This window comes from Mytilus galloprovincialis, chromosome 2 (assembly GCF_965363235.1).
Source record: "Mytilus galloprovincialis chromosome 2, xbMytGall1.hap1.1, whole genome shotgun sequence".
Lineage (NCBI taxonomy): Eukaryota > Metazoa > Mollusca > Bivalvia > Mytilida > Mytilidae > Mytilus > Mytilus galloprovincialis.
In genome coordinates this window covers 16384810-16409045 of record NC_134839.1, presented here as the reverse complement: position 1 = coordinate 16409045, position 24236 = coordinate 16384810, and the positions used below count along the sequence as shown (strand labels likewise).

The following is a 24236-nucleotide window of genomic DNA, read 5'->3' as shown; positions in this document are numbered from 1 at the left end:
ACTAAATCAGTAGATGGCATGCTGAAACTTGCTTCATAAGCCATGTTAACATCACTTAATTCATTTGCCTTTGTTTCTGTTTCTAACCCGATGCTTTGTTCATTTTTGTCTGATGAAGCATGTTTCAGTGTTTGTGTCAGTAATAATATCCGTCGGAATTAAGTTCTCAGACTGTCTGAGGGTGGTCTTCACTTTATGTACTATTGAATACACAACTTGCTTAAAATATTGCTTCTTAGTCTTGTTCTATTTGAGGTGAGAATACTGAATAATGTTTGTTGACTACATGTGTATTTCAAAAACCTTGTTTAAGGAATCAAGTAAATATAAAAACTATTTATCTTTAACTGTATAAAAAAAAGGTATCAAACAAACATAAATGGACAATAACAAAAAAATGATGAAAATATTATTGAGGTTAATGTAATAATAGAAATATATTAGTATTTTTAAATTTTGTACAAGTTAAAACCATTTTTAAGCAATATTTTGTACATGTTATAACATGTACGAGGTACTTTTGTACATGTTATTACTTGTATTTTTGCATTGTACAAATAACATGTACAACATTTTTGTACATGTTATAACCTGTACAATATCGCAACTTATACACGACATATATACAGTATATTTATTGATCTATTTACTTCGAGATATCAGGAATGTTTTATGTCCAAATAATGTAACATAATTATTTATTTTTTAAACGATAGTTCGTATTTTTGCAAAAAAGAATTACAAAAATGAACAGAATACATTTTTCTTTTGTTTGAATGCAATACTCACAAGGAATAGGTTAGCAGATTATAATTTTGTTTATCATTGTGTTCAAACCTCTTTTTCGTATTTCCTGTTGATTTGTATTACATTATTTACGTTTTTAACTTTGGCAGCAATACTTCGTTGTTTTCTAGCAATTTATAATTCTAATCTACTAACTGAGTCCATGTGTACAATACATGACCAAATAATACAACTACATGTAGGACTTCAATCTCTATAGAGCTATAATGTTTCAAGTTTCGATGCAAAAGAAAGACAACTCTAGAGTCGACTTGCACATATCGGATAATGATAAAGGAAGAATAGAATACTATAAAATAAATATTTGTTTGAAACAGTCAAATTTACAGTTCAAAATATGCCATGATTATATCAGTTATACAAAGAGTCAAGCATTAAATTACATAACTAACAGAAGAGGCAAACATATTGAATAAACACCAGGGACATAATATATGTATTACAAATTCAATAATGTTTTTTCTCTGGTAAACACATATGCCACAATGATGATGTCCAAACTGCAATACTGTACAATACAAATTTATATCCGGATATTAAAAAAATAGTCTTCATTAAAAACCAAGTTTCACTTTACATCATGGTCATTTCACATGTAGCATCATTCAGACGGTTACTTTTCTAAATCTCCTCAAATCTGTCTTTCAATAATATTGTTTTTCGTCCACAGTTCTTCACTTTATACTCAAAAACTTTTTTAACTTTTGTTTTGCTCTCCATGTCGTAGCCACTACACTATCTGTCAATGCTTTCCGACATTTTGATCGTTGATGGCGTCCTCGAGTCACACAAAATTCTGTAAGAAGATAAATATTATATTGTCAAATTATATCTCTGTAACTCTTTGTCTGTGAATCTTTCACTATAAATACCATTGTTCAGTCATGTATACAAGTATTGTGAAATATCTACTACATTCACAGAAATACTGTCGAACTTTCTTTTTAAGTTACGCCACCTGTTTTGTTCTTAGTTTTTAACCATATTTGGTCATAAGCAGAACTAGCTTTCAGCTTCCATACTTAAACTATGTTACGACGACCACAAAAGTCTGGGTAGAGACTGAAAATATTTCGTCCTATAAGTTTGTTTTACAATTTCAAAAATGTCTGGTTGTGGACAGACATTTCCTGAAAAATCATCCGAAACCTGGCCGAAATTTCTTTGAAATCTTCTGTCTTGCTCGCCATGTCACATTATAAGCACTATTCCTGAAAGCCTTTCTTACTTCAGGTCTGTTATGTCGGCCATATGTTGTACAAAAGTCTGGAATAAAATGAAAAAAGTCGAGTTTAAAATTTCTTTAAATGACTTCCAAACTTCTTCAGATTTCGCTGTCGTTCTCTCCAATTTTTAATAGCGACATAATCACTCAGAATTTTCTTCAATCTTGGTCTCGTTTGACGGCCTTTGGAAATACAAAAAACTGCAAATACACAATTAATAAAATTGAGAACGGAAATCGGAAATATGTCAAAAAGACAACAACCCGAAAAAAGTGCAGATAACAACCGAAGGCCACCAATGGGTCTTCAATGCAGCGAGAAAATCCCACACCCAGAGGTGGGTCTCAGCTGTTATGAAAGAAAAAATGTGTATTCAGAAAAGGTACTTCGCGCTGTAAACATAGTCATAGTTGATGAAAGAAAGTTGATACTTGTTACAGCTTTAGCCACCGACGAAAATAAGTTAGATAGTCTTAAGATGATCATGCTCAAGTTTGGTATCTTCTGAATATCAAAAGTATGAATAATTGCAAATGGTTCTCAATAATTAACTTGTATCTTTTTCAAAAAATATTTAAACTAGAACCAAAACTTAACTATGCAGTTACTTGATTCTTGGTCGAAGTCTTTATTTAACTTCAGACAAATTGAGTGTACACGAGGACAATAATTAAACTAATATTATATACATAAATGATAGCAGGCGAGACTGACAAAATACAGAGAAAATACATACAAATCAAACATATGATATCATGACTCACAAGAGTCTCTAGTTCTTCTATGGGGATGTTCAGAGGCGGATTTAGGGGGGGACAGGGGGCCTGCCCCTTCCCTTTTCCGGAACAAATTTGGTTGATTATAAAGGGAATCACTGAAGCTTGACCGGAGCGGGTCACCTCTTAGGCAGTCAGTGAGACCCCCTTATGAACATTTCTAGATCCGCCACTGATGTTAACATTACTTGCATAATGGAATCAAAATCTAAAAGAACTCTCGGAACATCAAATGATTTACACACGTTTAAGACAATATCAGGTTTATCGCCCCTACGACATAAACTCTTTTCCTCCGCTTCGCGTTAATGTCTTGGTGGACGACAAACTTGCTATTCTCCTCGTAGCTAATGAATAAGTGTACGCTAGTAATGCAGATACGATGGCCATGTGATATGGCAATACTTTAGGCTTTTATGGAGACTGAACTTATTTACCGTGTTTGTAATAACATGAGCAACACGACGGGTGCATCATGTGTAGCAAAATCACCCTTCCGGAGCAACTGAGATCACCCCCAGTTTTTGATGGGGTTTCTGTTGCTTAGTCTTTAGTTTTCTATGTTGTGTCTTGTGTACTATTGTTGGTCTGTTTGTCTGTTTGTCTTTTTCTTTGTTAGCCAAAGCGTTGTCAGTTTATTTTCGATCTACGAGTTTGACTGTCTCTCTGGTATCTTTTACCATTCTTTTATTTTGGAAGCACTTGTTATTCTTCGAAGGACAACCAAACTAGAGGCTCTAAAGAGCCTGTGTCGCTCACCTTGGTCTATGTGCATATTAAACAAAGGACACAAATGGATTCATGACAAAATTGTATTTTGGTGATGGTGATGTGTTTGAAGTTCTTACTTCACTGAACGATTTTGCTTCTTACAATTATATCTATCATGAACTTTGCCCATTAGTAACAGAGAACTATATTTGGTAAAAATTTACATAAATTTACCAAATTAATGAAAATTGTTAAAAATTGACTATAAAGGGCAATAACTCCTTAAGGGGTCAATTGACCATTTAGGTCATGTTGACTTATTTGTAGATCTTACTTTGCTGAACATTATTGCTGTTTACAGTTTATCGCTATCTATAATAGTATTCAAGATAACCAAAAACGGCAAAATTTCTTTAAAAATTACCAATTGGAGGGCAGCAACCCAACAACCAGTTGTCAAATTCATCTGAAAAATTCAGGGCAGATAGATATTGACTTGATTAACAATTTAACTTCTTGTCAGATTTGCTCTAGATGCTTTGGTTTCATAGTTATAAGCAAAAAACTGCATTTTACACCTATGTTCTATTTTTAGCCGTGGCGGCCATCTTGGTTGAATGGCCAGGTCATCGGACACATTTTTCAAACTAGATACCCCAAAGATGATTGTGGCCTAGTAGTTTCAGTGGAGATTTTGTAAAAGATTACTTAGATTTATGAAAAATGGTTAAAGATTGACTATAAAGGGCAATAACTCCTAAAGGGGTCAACTGACCATTTTGGTCATGTTGACTTATTTGTAGATCTTACTTTGCTGAACATTATTGCTGTTTACAATTTATCTCTATCTATAATAATATTCAAGATAATAACCAAAAACAGCAAAATTTCCTCAAAATTACCAATTCAGGGGCAGCAACCCAACAACAGATTGACCGATTCATCTGAAAATTTCAGGGCAGATAGATCTTGACCTGATAAACATTTTTATCCCATGTCAGATTTCCTCAAAATGCTTTGGTTTTTGAGTTATAAGTCAAAAACTGCATTTTACCCCTATGTTCTATTTTTAGCGGTGGCAGCCATCTTGGTTGGTTGACCAGGTCACGCCACACATTTTTTAAACTAAATACCCCAAAGATGATTGTGGCCAAGTTTGGATTAATTTGGCCCAGTAGTTTCAGAGGAGAAGATTTTTGTAAAAGATTACTTTAATTTACAAAAAATGGTTAAAAATTGACTATAAAGGGCAATAACTCCTAAACGGGTCAACTGACCATGTTGGTCATGTTGACTTATTTGTAGATCTTACTTTGCTGAACATTATTGCTGTTTACAGTTTATCTCTATCTATAATAATATTCAAGATAATAACCAAAAACAGCAAAATTTCCTCAAAATTACCAATTCAGGGGCAGCAACCCAACAACTGATTGACCGATTCATCTGAAAATTTCAGGGCAGATAGATCTTGACCTGATAAACATTTTTATCCCATGTCAGATTTCCTCAAAATGCTTTGGTTTTTGAGTTATAAGCCAAAAACTGCATTTTACCCCTATGTTCTATTTTTAGCCGTGGCGGCCATCTTGGTTGGTTGACCAGGTCACGCCACACATTTTTTAAACTAGATACCCCAAAGATGATTGTGGCCAAGTTTGGATTAATTTTGCCAAGTAGTTTCAGAGGAGAAGATTTTTGTAAAAGATTACTTTAACGAAAAATGGTTAAAAATTGACTATAAAGGGCAATAACTCCTAAACGGGTCAACTGACCATTTTGGTCATGTTGACTTATTTGTAGATCTTACTTTGCTGAACATTATTGCTGTTTACAGTTTATCTCTAACTATAATAATATTCAAGATAATAACCAAAAACAGCAAAATTTCTTCAAATTTACCAATTCAGGGGCAGCAACCCAACAACCGATTGACCGATTCATCTGAAAATTTCAGGGCAGATAGATCTTGACCTGATAAACATTTTTAACCCATGTCAGATTTGCTCTAAATGCTTTGGTTTTTGAGTTATAAGCCAAAAACTGCATTTTACCCCTATGTTCTATTTTTAGCCGTGGCGGCCATCTTGGTTGGTTGACCGGGTCACGCCACACATTTTTTAAACTAGATACCCTAATGATGATTGTGGCCAAGTGTGGTTTGATTTCGCCCAGTAGTTTCAGAGGAGAAGATTTTTGTAAAAGTTAACGACGACGGACGACGACGGACGACGGACGACGACTACGACGACGGACGACGGACGCCAAGTGATGAGAAAAGCTCACTTGGCCCTTCGGGCCAGGTGAGCTAAAAAATAGGGACAAAGAAATCATCAAATATCAGTCAAATAAAATTACATTGAATCTCAGGATTGTAAAACAAAAGAACTATAGATTTACGAGTCATTAACAAGTGTAAAATTAGTTCCATAAACTATTTATTTACGGAATTAAGAATTCACAATTTATATAATCTAAGAAATGTTAACATATATACATGTACATAAAGCTGATTTATGATAATTGATACATTATGATAACATCTCATAAAACCCTGACAATATCTATGGTATCCCACTGGATTTCCAGCGAGATCAGTGGAAACAAATATTCCAAACAAAGGAATTCCATTGGAGTTTCATCCCATACATATAGAATATTTTTCACCCTATTATTCCAATGGAATGTCAGTGAAATTTTAATAAAACTTCAAATTTTACGGTGGAAATACGGCTTAAGCGAGAAAATCAATCTAGTTCAGATAATCAATGATAATTATCAAAAGCATTTCAAACAGTAACATCATTTTGAGTTATTTTGTTTTATCTTAATCTTGTATCTTTTCTAAAATCTCACGTGAATGATTTGTCAGTTTGTTACATGTATGTATTAGAAAATAGAAATTAAAGCAGTGCAACATTTGAAGGAATTTGATTGAGAACTTAATTAATGCAGCTTTTAAAACAAATCAAATACAGAAAACTCGAGGTATCAGAAAACCCACTTCTTGGACTTGAGATGGGGACTAACTCCATTGCAGGAGATCCTTGGTACAATTCCTGACTGGGCAAAACCGAATGGACTTGACCATTGGTATTTCCTGTTTGTCTACTAAGCATGCAGTATTAAGAAGTTGGAGCGAAGATTAAAGTCAGAATGATGTGTCCAGCAGCAGATTGTGCAGACAGTGCAACAAGTTTTTCTATAGTCTTTTACCTAATTAATTAACAGGTTAACAAATCAAGTTCAAGGCTTCAGTCTAGTGCATATTAATTCGTCTTGCATCAACATGTTCTCGTACAGAATATGGATTGATTTAACACTGATCTACCAACTACCTGGTCCATCATCATCGTCCTAATTATCATTATCATGGCAGTGGCGGATCCAGAACTTTTCATAAAGGGGGGCGCTGACTGACCTAATGGGGGGCGGGGGTCCACTCCAGTCATGGTTCCACGAAAGGGGCCCAGCCCCCTCCCCCCAACTTGAAATCGCCTATGCATGATTATTTGAAAGTTGATCAGATTGACAAAAAATATATGAAATATTTTTGACCGTCCATCCAAACAACTTTCAGATAATCATCAGGAATTTGAATGATTGCTGTTTGCTAAACGTCCAGTGGCAAATACTTTATGCATTTTCAGAACAAAGTAGAAAATTGAGATATCGGGATTAAATATAATGCAAAATACATCAATTGGGTCAGACATTACTTTCAGATAACATTAATTTTGTCATTAAAAAAAGCTTAACAGTATATAGCGAGAGTCAATTGTACATTTTAAAACCTAACTGACACTCAACTTTTCCAAATATAAAATTGATATTCCTCACGTTCATTATGGATTAAATTCACATGTTCAAAAATTTAAAAATACTGCATTGCATAAGAAGTTCTCTGTCCAATATTTTTCTGTTTTTCTCTTGAATCAATTGCTGACATCTTGCGGTGTAACACTGTTTTAATCGCTGATCTTGAATGACTACTGTTTCCATTACAAAAATCTAAAACGACACAAATTGTCTAATCATCTTTTGCGTCTTTTTGTGTTTTTATATTTTTATTTTCAACTGAATTAAACACTTAAGCTGGTACTCTCCCTTGCAAGATATGCATATCTGAGTCTGTCAGAGCCAAACAGAAAAAGGACAGGGAACCAATCAAATAAAAACACTAATCTTCTTCTGAATCTGATTCAGCAGAATGCTCCTTTAATTTTTTATTGTACATTTTAATAATATTTCTATGTTTTTCATAAGAAGTAGAAGCATAGATCTTGTGGTGTAAAAAGTTATAATAGCTGGTATACCATGGCGACTGTTGCACTGACAAAAATCTGCAAAAAAGCTAAATTTACCTATATCATTTTTACACCTAGTAAGAATACTCATAGAACCTAATTTGCTTTCATGGTGATAATGGATGGCTGTTTTACATCCAATGGCATTTATTAAATGCATATTTAGGATGAGAACATGTACATGTAAATGTAATACATTTTATATGAATATCAACCCAGCTTTGTACTAGACCAACATGCTGAGCTGGATTTTTAACATGCTAGTTCACAAGGTAACAGTCAACAATTAAGGAGGAGAAACCACAAATATTAAAATCTTTGGTTAAACATGGATGATTTGAACCCATAGTCTTCAACATATGAGGTGACCTCAAGACCACCAAGCAGTGAATTGCTTAAGTTGAATTACATTATATGGTACTTCTGGTTCTGTTTCGTGTTTACCATTTCTATTTGGCAGAATGTGTTCTGATGAATTTATAATCAGTATAGCATCCTTATAGAGAATGTGCTAAAAATTAAAGAAGTCTGTATCTCAAAATTTGTATAGGGGTTCATTTTTATTTTTGACACTAGATTTGCCACAATTTCGAAGCAATTTAAATGGTTGAAGATGGTCTAAAGATACCAGAGGGACATTCAAGCTCACAGATCGAATATAAACTGACAATGCCATGGCCAAAAAATAAAGACAAACAGATAAATAATAATACACAAGACACAACATAGAAATCTAAAGACTAAGCAACAAGTACCCCACCAAAAAACTGGGGATGATTACCTGAAAGGGTAAGCAGATCCTGCTCCACATAATGAAAATAAGTCTGCTTTTTCTGCTGGTAACCTGAGGCTAATCAATATTGATAACACTAAGAAAATAAATTTAATACTAATTTTAATACTATAAATAAACATATATAGATATGTTTAACTTGATGTACTATAACATCATCATATCTGTGTTGAAAATTTAAAATAAGTTGATCTTAAAATTCACACTTTTGATACAATTTCAAACATATTAAAATGATTAAAAAATTTGTCAGTGTATATGTTAACAATTTTTGCTAAATATAATTACAAGATCGTTTTTACATGTATTTGCAATAAATTAAACTGCAAAAACTGACAAAATAGCTTCATTTTGAGATCTTACCATTAGTATGTTGGTACAAGAAAGTTTAACCAAACATGCATGATAATGCACAGTCATAAACAAATTTTTAAGTGTGCTTAATCTATGAATAAACTTGGTTGTGATCATCTATACAATTATACAGTCACATACATGTATCACATCAGATCTGTGAATAAACAAATGTACAACTACAGACCACCCCATTGTGACAACTGACAGCAATGTACCAATGACTTACAATGAAATCTTAAAGGCATCATATACTGACATAGTTTACAGTAAAAAATGTGTTATTGTCTGCAAAAACATACTATTGTTTGAAAACCTCACACAAAAAAAATGTGGGAGGTTTCAACCCCCCCCCCCCCCAAAAAAAAATAAATAAATAAATAAAAATAAATAATCTGCTGTCAACATACTGCATTTGACAATATAACTAATGTTTTAAACCAAACTGCATTTTTTTTCTTCAAACTACGACTTCAAGCAGAGAGACACTTCCAAAAATTTATAATAAACTGTATAAAACACAAATTCTACAAAGGACAAAAACATGGCCTAGTTTCTAATGATATGAAACCAAATAGTGAACAAAGCTGGGGTTCAAAAAGAACTTTGCTATGGGCTATAGGCAGTGACCTATAGTTGTTACTCTCTGTGTCATTTGGTCTCTTTTGAAGAGTTGTTTCAGTGGCAATCAAATTTAACCACTTTTTCTTTTTTTATATTTACTAGACCTTATCATTCACTGTTATTCATACTTTAAATTGTTGATTTTATATTAGATATATAATCTACAACCAAAAATAGAGTTTATTATCAATGACTTGGTAACAAACATGGCCCAATTATCATGGAAAAGTTATTCTAAAACTTTTAAGCGTTCTTTCAACAATACATAGAGTTTGGCCAATTTTCCAACAAGAGCAAAATGCATGTACAGTGACCTATAGTTGTTAATGTCTGTGTCATTTTGATCTCTTGTGGACAGTTGTCTCATTGGCAATCATACCACATCTTCTTTTTTATATTTAGATCTGACTAAAAGATATTTTACCAAATGTTGGTTTATATACCAGTATATATAACACCTTTTCACATGCACCTTTAATTTCTCAAACACAAATAGAATGAAATTCAAAACAGTGTGGCTGTGGCCATTGATTGACACATTAAAATCATCCATTGACTGGGACAATTTACATGAACGTTTGTCTGTAACGACCACCGTTCACGACGTACCTACGATAGACATTTAAACTGTGGGGTCACGAAAGGTTTCTTTACGCCTTTAATTATAAAATAATTCAAAAAATTAATCAGGAATAACCTTTATGTTTTGATTTATATAATTGATATAAATCAAAACATCGTGTTATTTCTGATTAGTTTTTCGAATTACTTTATTAAGGTGTTGAGAACCTTTGGTGACCCCATAGTTTAAGTGTCTTTAAAAAGTACATAGTGAGCAGTGGTTGTTACATACAAACATTCACCTAAATTGTCCCAGTCAATGGATGATTTTAATGTGTCAATCAATGGCCACAGCCACACTGTTTTGAATTTCATTCTATGTATCAAAACTAAGTAATTTTTGCTATTTTATAAAATAAAATTTAAATGTAATTCATAATATTTACAAGATCTTGTAGTTTACACTTTATAACCCATCTTAGGTGTCAATCATTTTGACAAAACTCCCATGAACTTTACAGAAAACTCCCATGAATTCTACACAAAAAAACCCTCACAGCTCCTCCTGTAAAGTCCTTTTAATATTTCTTAACAACACAATATTTTTTTGTTTTTCACGAAAGTTTGTGGCAGAAATCTTGTGATGTAGAACAGCTTTGATAGCTGGTTTGGCATGTCGACTGTTTCTTTGACAAAAATCTGCAAAAGAAAGTCACCATTTTAAAACATGTTTATCCCTGCCACATTCTGTATAGTTGAGACTAGGAAATGACAAATGTAAAACAATTCAACTGAAAAAAAATAACCTCAAGATTGATGTATGTAGCAGTAAATGAAAATATAAATGATCAACAACATCCATTGAATTTTAGGGACAAGCACATACAGAATGTGGTGGATTTAAACATGTTTCAAAAAATGTAGAATTTCTTGTAGATCTTTAATATTTGTTGATCTTCTTTGCTTTTTACCATTCAGGAGAAATAACTTCTACAAGGTGTTGGTTGGCAATTTTAGACATGTTGACTTATTTGTAGATTTTATTGTGCTGAACATTTTTGTGTGTGTGCAAAAACACAGGTAAAATTGGTCATTCAGGCACAATATAGCTGATAAAGGAAGTCAGTTGGCCATTTCAGTCAATGATTTGTCATGTTAACTTATTTGTAGATCTAATTGTGCTTAACTTCTTTCTATTTACAATTTCTCTTCGACTATAATAGTTGTAGCAAAATATGGCAAAATATCTTTCAAGGGCAATGATCAATTGAGAATTTCAGCAAATTATTTGAAGATCTCCTTTGGTGTACACTTTTGCTTTTTACATTTGATTTATCTTCTCTATTATAATTTCTGCCAAAAAACTGAAGAAAAAACTGTATAATTGGTCATTTAATTTCAAGAACTCTTATAAGGCGTCAATTTATTATTCATCTGTGTTGAATAAATTGTAGATGGTATTTTGTTTGACATATCTACTAACGAAAGATTCTTTCTATCAGCTATAGCCTAACCAGGTGCTCAGCAGGGTGCAGCTTTATACGCCTGCAGAAGTCAAATTTTTGCAGACGTATAAAATTTGCATTTGAATGGGGACATGTAGTTGGACTCCCCCTTGTCCTGGATTAAGAACCTGAGACAAGTGCCTGTGGTTTAGCTGACAAAAATTCTCTCGATCTGTGATATATTTTAACATAATTACCAAAAAAAATATAATTTTGCAATCATTTTGTGTTTAAGGGGCAATAACCCAAAAAACATTTACTATTTTTCTAAATCATGGACACCAAGTGATGTTATCAAAAGCTAATATAACTTTCAAGGCCTGGTGAGTAAGAAACACATGATGATGAACAGATTCTTATGACATTTTTATTCTACTTAATAGAGAAAAATATACATAACACAATAAATGAAAAATTTAAAATATTGAAGGTTGTATACTTTTTAATATAAAAGAATAAAATGAAAATATATCTACAGTTCTAATATTTAAAGAATGATGATGACACTAATTATATGTCATTTTGATAGTCCTTGTATTTTACATATTAAAGTTGATCTTGACCATGCAAAAATGGGGGTGTATTTTCGTCTTTGGTGTGTATAAAACACACCTGTATAGTACACACACCTTTTTTGCCCTTAAAACTTGAGAAAAAAAAGTTTTAAATCTCTTTGAAAAGGGTTGAGTTAAAAGAGTCAAAAAATGAAAAATCCTAATTTCCAAGAATAAAAAAGTTCAAACATGTCAAAAAGATAAATTCACATTCTGTTTTCATCCATGTTATAATATAAGTCTTAAATGACGGACCAAAAACAAGTTCTGGTTTGAACAAGACAAAATATCACCAAAGTAAAAAAAATATTAATTATAACATTTAAAAACATATCTTTAGATCCTTGTATTGACAATAGATATGGGTATATTCAAAATCTAAGAAAAATCATATAAAATTAACAAAAATATTCAATGAATTGTCATATAATTAAAGCATATCTATCATATTTTTGGTGTTAATTTTCAATCTGCATTAACATCTGAAATATTGGTTTTGTGCATTATACCCTATCTCATAAAATACCAATCACAAAATATCACCAAATATATCTTAGTCCAATTCAGATTATTATATAAGGTTATTTCTTTTTTCATTTGCATTTGAGTTTTACCAGGTGCCTGCATTGATTCTCAAAAACTGTCCTTCACACCAGATCTTAATCCTATGTGAACATTTTAATGGCTAGATAAAATAGAATGAAATTCAAAACAGTGTGGCTGTGGCCATTGATTGACACGTTAAATTCATCCATTGACTGGGACAATTTAGGTGAACGTTTGTATGTAACGACCATTGCTCACTGTGTACTTTTTAAAGACACTTAAACTATGGGGTCACCAAAGGTTCTCAACACCTTAATAAAGTAATTCGAAAAAATTAATCAGAAATAACACGATGTTTTGATTTATATCAATTATATAAATCAAAACATAAAGGTTATTTCTGATTAATTTTTCGAATTATTTTATAATTAAAGGCGTTAAGAAACCTTGGTGACCCCACAGTTTAAATGTCTATCGTAGGTACGTCGTGAACAGTGATCGTTACAGACAAACGTTCACGTAAATTGTCCCAGTCAATGGGTGAATTTAATGTGTCAATCAATGGCCACAGCCACACTGTTTTGAATTTCATTCTAATTTGCAAGGAATTAAAAGCAGACAAATAAAAACAATAGTTTCCACTGGTGAATTTTAAAATTTCATATGTTATGTTTTTGCCACTGATCAGCAAAAAAGAGTATGTTTATAGAGGGTTTCCAAACAATGATTAAAACTTAGAAAAGAATTTATCCATTAATATCAGGTAAGGAAAGTAGGATGTAAAAGTCAAGGTCATAACTAATTCATGTTTTTAAATAACACAAAATGCAGTTTTATTTAAAGTATACCCTTTCCATGGGTTATAACATAAAATCATAAAATGACATTTAAAAAGTAGCAAAATTTCCCATTTTTTTTACTATTTGACTCAAATATGCCACTCAATCTGTATGAGACAGGGTTTGAGGGGGGTTAACAACATTTAATTTAAAAAAAAACTTTGCCTTGTAGTTTTAGAGAAGATTTATTTAAAACTGACATATCACAGACTCATTTACTGCCTCAAGCATTCTGATTTTAATCAAAGCTATATAAATGGACAAATTTTTATTAAGGATCATAGCAGCAATATTTCTATTAAATTTGAAAGTGTTTTTATTTATAAATGTAAGGGGCGATAATGAAAATATGAACAATTAGTATCCAAAATAAAAGGCAAGGGAAGATGGAGGTAAAGTGATGGCATTAGCTTTATACAATATCTCTGTTTTATCAAGTGAACTCAAGAGTAATGAGTATATTATAAATTCTAAAGTTGTTCAAACAGAAAATGTTCTAACTGAATAAGATAACTCTTGCAAAATTTAATAATATTCAAGATAAGCCAATCCATGGTTGTGTTTTTCCATATTATCTTTTCAAAGAAAAATATATAGAAAAGATGTAAAATACAACAAGCAACAAATATAACATAAAATCATATCCTGAATGAAAATGTGAAACAATTAAAGCTGCAACAAATATTTATTTTAATATGACTCTTGTCTTATGTAGTGACTAAGTAACTAGACATGCAAATAAAATATACACAGAGTCATTCTTCATTGCTCTTAAAGAGTTTCTTGAAATTCCTTTTTACATAATTTTTGTTGTATGACTACACAGAAACATTATCACTATTGTAAAATCCCAAAGAAGATTCCTTTTTTCAATTTCCACCAAAATGTCCATGAATTGCATTAATTTTCTTCATTCTCTGTTTTGCACGACATGTAATGGATGTTATCTTCTGTGCAAGTGCAGCACGAACTAAAGGTCTTCCATGGCGACCTGTGACACAACAAAAATCTACAATGACACAGTAAACAAGCAATTGTACTTTGGCTTTAAAAAAGATGTCCAGTGGCAAATATTTCATGCATGTTGACACTTAATGGATATAACTTTATTATAGTTAGGATTGTGTTCCTGTTTTGTATTGTCTATTTATGTCCACCATTGCACTTTGGTGTTCAATCTTTCGCTTTTCATGTGTGGTTCTAGCTGATACACCACGATGGAGAGCACATTTCACTTGAGACTTGCTGTGTTTACTATTTGAAGTACAAAACTCTGCAAGAACATAATTACATGCATAATGTAGGAATTCATAAATAAATCAGTGAATACCTTGCTTTAATAAAATAAAGTTAGAAGAACATAATGTACAACCAGACACTTTCAACTTTATGTAATAGAGGGTAACTTTATAAATGGTGGCTGGGGCCTCAAAAGCCAAGTGGCTGTCAACACTGAGGTTGTGAGCTTGAATCCCTCATTGGGCAGGTATACTCAACTCCAATCTTAATTAACTAGGATTGTTAAGTTTTCTAATGGAAGGTTTGACCTTCTCTCCTAGCACTCAGGCTTCCAACAACAATAAAAACTTACCAACAAGAAATAGATCAATAGTGTCAGAGGGGGGGGGGGGGGGGGTAAACACCTATTAATTAATCAATGACTCAATTAAATGTTGGATTACTTAACAATTAAAAAAAAAAAAGATGTGGCCTGATTGCTAATGAGACAACCAGAGACCAAATGACATAGAAGTAAGCAATTATAGGTCTCATATATGGCCTTCAACAATGAGCAAAACCAACATGGCACCCTAAGTTAAACAAGCATTCTGTGAGTATTGCATGGCAAAACATAGTCCTCTACTGGTTCAAAGTTTATTGTATTGGAACAAAATTCTAACTTGATCTTTAATTTGTCATGGTGTAAAAAAAAACTATAATATCTTCAAACACAACGAAATTTTTTTGTTGAAAAGTGATTATGTAAGTTATTTTTTATCTAAATCCAAACCAATATCTCTGCACAAAATCGTCAGACCAAAACAAAATTATGAGTAAGTTCCATAACATTTGGTTGAGGCTAACTAAAGTTAGAGATCAGAAACTAAAAATTCAGCAATTTCCGTTTGTAAATGGGCATAACTCTAGAACAGTTAAAGCGACACCACCAAAATTCAAAATTGGTCTGTATTTTGTGGTAATAAGCATTATGTGCAAGTTTCATAACATTTGGTTGAGGCTAACTGAAGGTAGAGATCAGAAACTAAAAATTCAGCAATTTTTCCATTTGTAAATGGGCATAACACTAGAACCGTTAGAGTGACGCCACCAAAATTCAATTTGATCTGTGCTTTATGGTAACATTAGTAAGAGAACAGAAACGAAAAGTTCTGCTTTTTTGTAATTTGTAAAGGAGTATAACTCTTGAACGGTTTAAGGGACTGTGACCACCAATATGCAAACTTGATCTGTATTTTGTAGTAATAAGCATTGTGTATACTGGTAAGTTTCATATCATTTGATTGAGGCAAAGTTAAGTTAGAGAATGGAAACCAACTTTTGGATATACGGACGTACAGACAGGCAAGGGTAAAATTTTTAAAATGCCCCTTCTGCTAAGGCGGGCATAAAAATATACATCTGGGTCTTCAAGTACCGGTAGTACTGGCAGTATGAGTCTGTATGACTGAAAAAAAATGTCGTTCATTATGTTCCCTTCAGAAATTAGAGCCCCTATAAGTGTGGAAACTGCCTTTTGAAACTGTTTAAAACATAGTAGACAGGAATTTCCAATATCAACCTGACATTGGTTTGATCAAAAGCAGGTCAACCCAACAGACACTTTTATATGATTTAAAACTTCTCATTTCAAATTATTCGCAAAAAACAACCCATAACTCTTTTATTTTGTCTTCTCGCTAAAAATTAAGCTAATGCTGATTTACTTTTCTTGTGATATTTTAAGTCAAAAGGAGGCTAGTTAAATAATTAAATAAACTGCTGACTCAGAGATATATGCATGTCTTGCTGTTATGTAATTTTGGTAGTACGTTTTGTACATGTATAATTCAAGATGATGAAATTAAAATGGCAAAATTCAAACATGTTAACTATGCAAAACAGTTCAAATTTAAAAGACTATGACTGAGGAGACAGGGCCAAATAATCTCCATGGAAATAACACATCCAACTACCGTACTAATAAACAATACCCGACCAGGTAAGTGCCCCTTAAAAATTGATCTTATCACTATTAGCAAAAGTTTCAAAGTCATTAGACAGAATGACAGAGGGGGAGGGGGAAATAGTTATGATTCATGGAAATAATATATGCCAGTAGTTTATACTAATATTTAATTGACATTTTCTTCATCTAAATAGAGAGTAATACATTTTGTACATTTTAAAATAGAGTACAAAGTTCAGTCTGATGATGATGACAGTAGTCAATATGCTGAGCAAATTTAAAATACTTTCTCCATATCAAAATAGTTAGCTATCATGTTTTTGATACAGCCACATCTAAATAATATATATTTAACCAGATTCAGATTGCCACATGCATTTAATTAAATCAGCTTCAGATTACCACATCTAACTCATTTAATCAGATTCAGATTACCACATCTAACTCATTTAATCAGATTCAGATTACCACATCTAACTAATTTAATCAGATTCAGATTGCCACATCCAACTAATTTATGCCGATTCAGATTGAGGATTAAATAAGTACTGAGTCCTGAAAATCCATGCAGTCTTGACAATGTTTTCCTCTATTAAGATAATATCCACTGACTTCAGGACGCACAGAAAAATTCGAATTTTCTTCTTCAATAAAGTTGTAAATGTGAATTAGTCCTTCCTATATACATTTCTATTCAATAGCAATATACTGCTCAATATCCATCTTCATTAGCCAAGGGTTACTATCCAGTCCCTCAATCCTCTTGGCTAGAGAAGATGCTTAATACCGGTATCCACTTTGAAGATCTTTTTGAAGCTGTAGTTTTCTCACATTGATTTTTTTGTTCTCCTGAGATGTCCTTGCTGTTATTCCATTATGAAGAGCTTGTCGAACCTCAGTCTTACGATGTCGACTTTTTTGTGTACAAAAATCTGTAATGAAATACAGATTAATCTAACAAACATAAATATTATCTTAGAAAGAAACTTCAATTCAAATAAAATTTCATTTTTCTAAAATTTCATCATAGAAAGCAAAGTTGAGTCACAAATCCAAGAAATCCACAACTGCTTATGTGTACTATATGTATACACACACATATATATGTGTAAATTACTCAGAAGAGGTGACTAAGTGTGTTATAGAAGTATGAACAAACACATCACTAATGCTGTATGATATCCATTCATTAAACAGCCTATGTGTACTGTGTATACACACACATATATATGTGTAAATTACTCAGAAGAGGTGACTTAGTGTGTTATAGAAGTATGAACAAACACATCACTGATGCTGTATGATATCCATCCATTAAACAGCTATTTTAGTTCCAGTTTGAAATTTTCCTTATTTTGCCTTGAATCTTCAATCTCTCTGCTGAAGTTCTTGCAGACACACCACGGGCTAAAGCTGTCCTTATTTTAGATTTATTGTGACGGCTATTTGTTGAACAGAATTCTGCAAAGACATAAAAATCCAACCTACTTTGTGAATATTTAAAAGTTTACTTTAACAGAATTTTATATATGGCATTCACACCACATCTTATTTTAATATCAAAACAAGAATATGTCCTCAGTACACAGATGCCCCACTCACACTATAATTTTATATGATCATTGGACTGTGAAATTGGGGGAAAAAACTCTTATTTAGCATTAAAATTAGAAAGATCATATCATAGGGAACATGTGTACTAAGATTCAGGTTGTTCGGACTTCAACTTCATCAAAAACTACCTTGACCAAAAACTTTAACCTGAAACCGGACAGACAGACAAACGAACAACAAAAACTTTAACCTGAAAGGAGACAGACGGACGAATAAACATACAGCATACGAACAAACAGATAAACAGACACACACACCAGAAAACATAATGCCCCTCTACTATTGTAGGTGGGGCATTAAAAAAAAGTTTTAAGAAAGTTTTTGAGGGAACAACTAACCAACCTTTGGCAGTAAAATCGAAAATCCTTGTCAATTAAGATTGGAATTGAGCACACCTGCTACATGCAGGGTTTGAACTCACATCCTTTGTTCACAGGATAGTGATGGAGTTGTTGAATTACCTAGACCCCTCAGTCCACAAAGCCCTGAGTTGTTGAATTACTTAAACCCCTCAGCCCACAAAGCCCTGAGTTGTTGAATTACTTAGACCATTCAGCCCACAAAGCCCTGAGTTGTTGAATTACTTAGACCATTCAGCCCACAAAGCCCTGAGTTGTTGAATTACTTAGACCATTCAGCCCACAAAGCCCTGAGTTGTTGAATTACTTAGACCATTCATCCAACAAAGCCCTGAGTTGTTGAATTACTTAGACCATTCAGCCCACAAAGCCCTGAGTTGTTGAATTACTTAGACCCCTCAGCCCACAAAGCCCTGAGTTGTTGAATCACTTAGACCCCTCAGCCCACAAAGCCCTGAGTTGTTGAATTACCTAGACCATTCAGCCCACAAAGCCCTGAGTTGTTGAATTACTTAGACCTCTCAGCCCACAAAGCCCTGAGTTGTTGAATTACTTAGACCTCTCAGCCCACAAAGCCCTGAGTTGTTGAATTACCTAGACCTCTCAGCCCACAAAGCCCTGAGTTGTTGAATTACTTAGACCATTCAGCCCACAAAGCCCTGAGTTGTTGAATTACTTAGACCCCTCAGCCCACAAAGCCCTGAGTTGTTGAATCACTTAGACCCCTCAGCCCACAAAGCCCTGAGTTGTTGAATTACCTAGACCTCTCAGCCCACAAGGCCCTGAGTTGTTGAATTACTTAGACCATTCAGCCCACAAAGCCCTGAGTTGTTGAATTACCTAGACCTCTCAGCCCACAAGGCCCTGAGTTGTTGAATTACTTAGACCATTCAGCCCACAAGGCCCTGAGTTGTTGAGTTACTTAGACCATTCAGCCCACAAGGCCCTTAGAGTAAGACTAGATACAAACTTGATAATACATAAATGTTGAATTAATTAGACCACTCAGCCCACAAGGCCCTGAGAAAACAACTAGATACAAACTTGATAATACATAAATGTGATTTTAAACATTTCAGTTTTTTCTATGTACTTTTATACAGCCAACTGTGAAACTATGTTTTAAGAGATAATAATCACTACTATCTATAGATTATCGTTGGTCATCTCAACGGGATTGATTTTCTCGTTTGAGCCTGAACGTCGAAAAAGTGAGAAAAGAAATCAAATTGAGATGACAAAAGATAATCTGTTTATCCCTATTATACCTATGAAGACTTTGTTAATTTGATGACAATGAGCATGTGCATCCTTAGTTTCTAGCGATAATTTTTCATATCATTCGACTCCACTGAGAGAGAAAATTATCAGTCAGCAAGATCAAAGGAAAATTTCTTAAAATAGCAATAAATATCTTTATAACAAAATATGATACCAATAAAAGAAGATATGAGACATGCCAATGAGATTTAACAAAACATGAGAAAGGCAGAACACAAAAAAAGAGGGGAAAAAGATAGCAAGGGGAGACTGAAACTTATAAGTTGAAGAAAAACTGACAACTCCATGGCGAAACAAAATGAAGAAAAGACAAACAAATCCACATTAGTTAACATGTGCTTCAAAATTAAATTATAAACTAAAACTTTCAGAAATGTTTTACTGCAATAAATGTTGGATTAATTACCTACAACTCAAATTCAAGGGAATATTTTTTTTCAACCTATTTTCTTATTCAACTGGATGTGATGCATCATGATTTGGTGGTATTACACCTAAAATTCATTTATTTCTTTGGGTACCAAGTATTGTCGGTTAAGATACTTCCATTTTCTTGGATATCATATTATGTTGTTCTGTTATAGTCTGTTTAGATTCCTATAGAAAATTTGTACTTTCTTAAACATTTAAACTTGTTGTTCCCAAGTACTATTTGAAATCCATGGTACCTAGGATTCAACCAAATAACAAAGACTCATCAATTATCAAGAGGCCTAGCAGAACTATAGTGGATTAAGTTACCATCCTGACCATACTGTGCATACAATTCAAAGAATGAGAAAATTTAAAGATATACAATAGAACATTTCTCAGTTTTCTGTCACTGTTAGAGTATATCTATCAAAAATATATAAATAGTAACGAATGTACGTATTATTTCTAGATAAATCCATGCACTAAATTGAAAATGATTGCACACAAACATCAGTAATTCTTTTTCATTTTTTATTACTGATAATCTTTTGCAAAAATTGAAATCAATAACAGAAATGTATACATAGATTTTATCATATATTCAATATTTTTACAGAATATTAATTATGATATACATTATAAACATTCCCAATTATAGCAGTTTTATAGGAATATTTGCACATCACTAAATTGTGTTTTCCTTAAACAAAATCGTATAATGATAAATCTTTAGCTTGTCACTATATCCATGAGCTATGCTATACTATTATATAATAAAGAATCAAACTGTTTAAATATCTAAAAAAAAAATCTAAAAAATCAAAGAATTACTTTACAATACATACAATAATTTTGAAGATTTCTAAAACAGTAAAAACTGAACATTGGCATAAAATTGAGAATGGAAATGGGGAATGTGTCAAAAAGACAACAACCCGACCAAATAAAAAACAACAGCAGAGGGTCACCAACAGGTCTTCAATGTAGCGAGAAATTCCCGCACCCGGAGGCGTCCTTCAGCTGGCCCCTAAACAAATATATACTAGTCCAGTGATAATGAACGCCATACTAATTTCCAAATTGTACACAAGAAACTAAAATTAAAATAATACAAGACTAACAAAGGCCAGAGGCTCCTGACTTGGGACAGGCGCAAAAATGCGGCGGGGTTAAACATGTTTGTGAGATCTCAACCCTCCCCCTATACCTCTAACCAATGTAGTAAAGTAAACGCATAACAATACGCACATTAAAATTCAGTTCAAGAGAAATCTGAGTCTGATGTCAGAAGATGTAACCAAAGAAAATAAACAAAATGACAATAATACATAAATAACAACAGACTACTAGCAGTTAACTGACATGCCAGCTCCAGACTTCAATTAAACTGACTGAAAGATTATGATTATATATATAAAAATAAGAAGATAATGAACGATTGTCAATATGACAACTCTCCACAAGAGACATTATGGCATAGAAGTGTTTTTATATACTTTTCAATATATTCTGAATATTTAATAATTTTTTTTACATTTTACTTGCTTGTGCTTTTATTTTTAATGTTTGTAAAATATCAAAAGTTAATAAAATAAATTTGAGAATGGAAATGGGGAATGTGTCAATTTTAAGAGACAACAACCCGACCATTGAGCAGATAACAAACTGTCCATTATATGATGTATATGAAAATAATTAGATTTTGTTGTATTATATACAAATGTAATAATTATAAGATTCTGTATTTAAAGCATTTATAAACATGTATAATGGACTCTTTTATTTCAAACTTTAGATAATATTACATATATTTAAGTCAGAGAATACACATTTAAAGGTTGCAGAATTTTTGTTAATGCTTCTTCAAGAACTATATGTTTTTGCTGTGTACAAATAAAAATAAAAAAATACCAGACTTGAATGAATTAATCACAGTTTTGTTCATCTACTGATCAATATAATTTGTCAATTAAATAAACTCATCATAGATACCAGAATTGAAATTTTGTATTAACACCAGACACATCTATTGTCTACAAAAGACTGATCAGTGAAGCTTTAATCAAAAAAGTTAAAAAGACCACATGAAGTACAAAGTTGAAGAGCATTGAGAACCACAAATTCCTAAAAGTTTTGCCAAATGCAGCTAAATAATCTTGTTTTTGAGGTAGAAAAGCCTTTGCATTTAAATAAATTCATAGTTTTGTCAGCAGTTTTGTAGAATAAATCTAAAATATTCTTCAAAGGTTCCACAGAACCCTATGTTATGCCAGCAAATGCTGCTGTCAGTGTAAAAGTGTAATGGAAAAGTTAGTCAATTTATCAGTAAAATACAGATTTAAAAAACAAATACAAACTTTTTTTCAAGGGTTATAAGTGTGTTATGTGTGTATTGCACATATTTATTTTAATAACTTAGTATATAACAGAAGCAAATTTAAAATGACAATGACAATCCCTTACTGTGAATATATTCACATAATTTTGCAATATTTTAATCATTGCTAAATATTCCAATGCAACTGAGTTTCTCAAAAAAAAAATCATATTTTTATTTTCATTGAGTCAAGTCTTTTTATCACATATCACCAGTTAAATTTTCCTTGCAGTTTCACATCAAAATCTGCATGACACAACACAGTTAAGATGCATTTTATTTTTTAAATCCTCCTCTTGAAAGGTCACTTATGCTATATCCAAACTGAGTTTTAAGTCTCATTAATTTTTGTCTTTCTTGATGTGTCCTAGATGTTATACTGCACACAATAACCTTCCTGCACTGATAACGAGTATGCCGTCCTTGACTAACACAAAAATCTGAAAAATAGGAAAATTGACAGTTCAAATGTCCCTTTTCCACTTTAAAAAGTACTGTTTTTGTGTCATATAGGATCTTTAAATTGTGAATTACTTTGTCCAATTAGAATTCTGTGTCTTAATATCTTCTTTTTCTCTTTACATGTCGTGGAGGTGACAACATTACGTGACGCTTCCCGACACTGAGAACGTGAATGTCTTCCATATTTCTCACAAAAATCTGTAAAATAGCACAATATCTATATGCTCCAGCTTTATTTATTTACCATCATGTAATAAGACCGAAACATTTCATTACCTGGTATATCTTATATATCTGTAATAGTATGTATTTTTTTTTACTTTGTGAAGATTGTACTGCATTATTTACAAGTCTTTTTCAGAAAAATTATCCCTAAATTTGATTTTCTACAGACTTAATGATGATTGATTGGTTTTTGAAGTATTCATGCCACTTTCACAACTATTGGCTATTTTGTGGCAGGAAGTTTTTATGTGGACAAAGCCAGAGTGCCTCAAGAACCACATTTGCAGGCATGAAACTGGCAACCCTAGTCATTTAGATTGGAGTCAATTGCACATTAGGATTCTAACTCAAAACAATTGTGTACACAGGCTAGTGATATCGTTGTAGAAATACTTAGACCACTCATTCAGAAGTCTCTTTTAACAAATAAGAAGACAATCTTATAAGAAATGAAGGCCCTACCCTTACAAAAAGAATTGTATTTAATGTTATATTAAGTCCCTGTTTCAAATTAAGGCTCCCCATTTCAGTTTTTTTTTATTCGAAATTAAGGCTCCCCATTTCAATTTTTTCTGATAATCAAACTATTTACTGTAAATTCAGAAATTATTGCAATGTTTTTATTATTGCAAAAAATGTGTCAACGTTAAAATCACAATAATTGAAACTCACATTTTGAATTTTTTTTCTATGAATCAAACATGATTTTTCTGA

General features: G+C 32.4%; 1 protein-coding gene and 1 long non-coding RNA gene across 2 annotated transcripts in view; both read right to left on the bottom strand.

Moving 5' to 3' along the window:
* Positions 1–24236, bottom strand: part of LOC143063005 (uncharacterized) — a 60616-nt gene that overhangs the window by 8411 nt on the left and 27969 nt on the right. The gene's annotated exons all lie outside the window — the stretch shown is intronic.
* LOC143063006 (uncharacterized) lies at positions 8710–10087 on the bottom strand. The gene is made up of 2 exons (XR_012974915.1): positions 9764–10087; positions 8710–9702 (listed from the first exon to the last, which is right to left on the bottom strand). It is a non-coding gene; the product is annotated as an uncharacterized LOC143063006 (long non-coding RNA).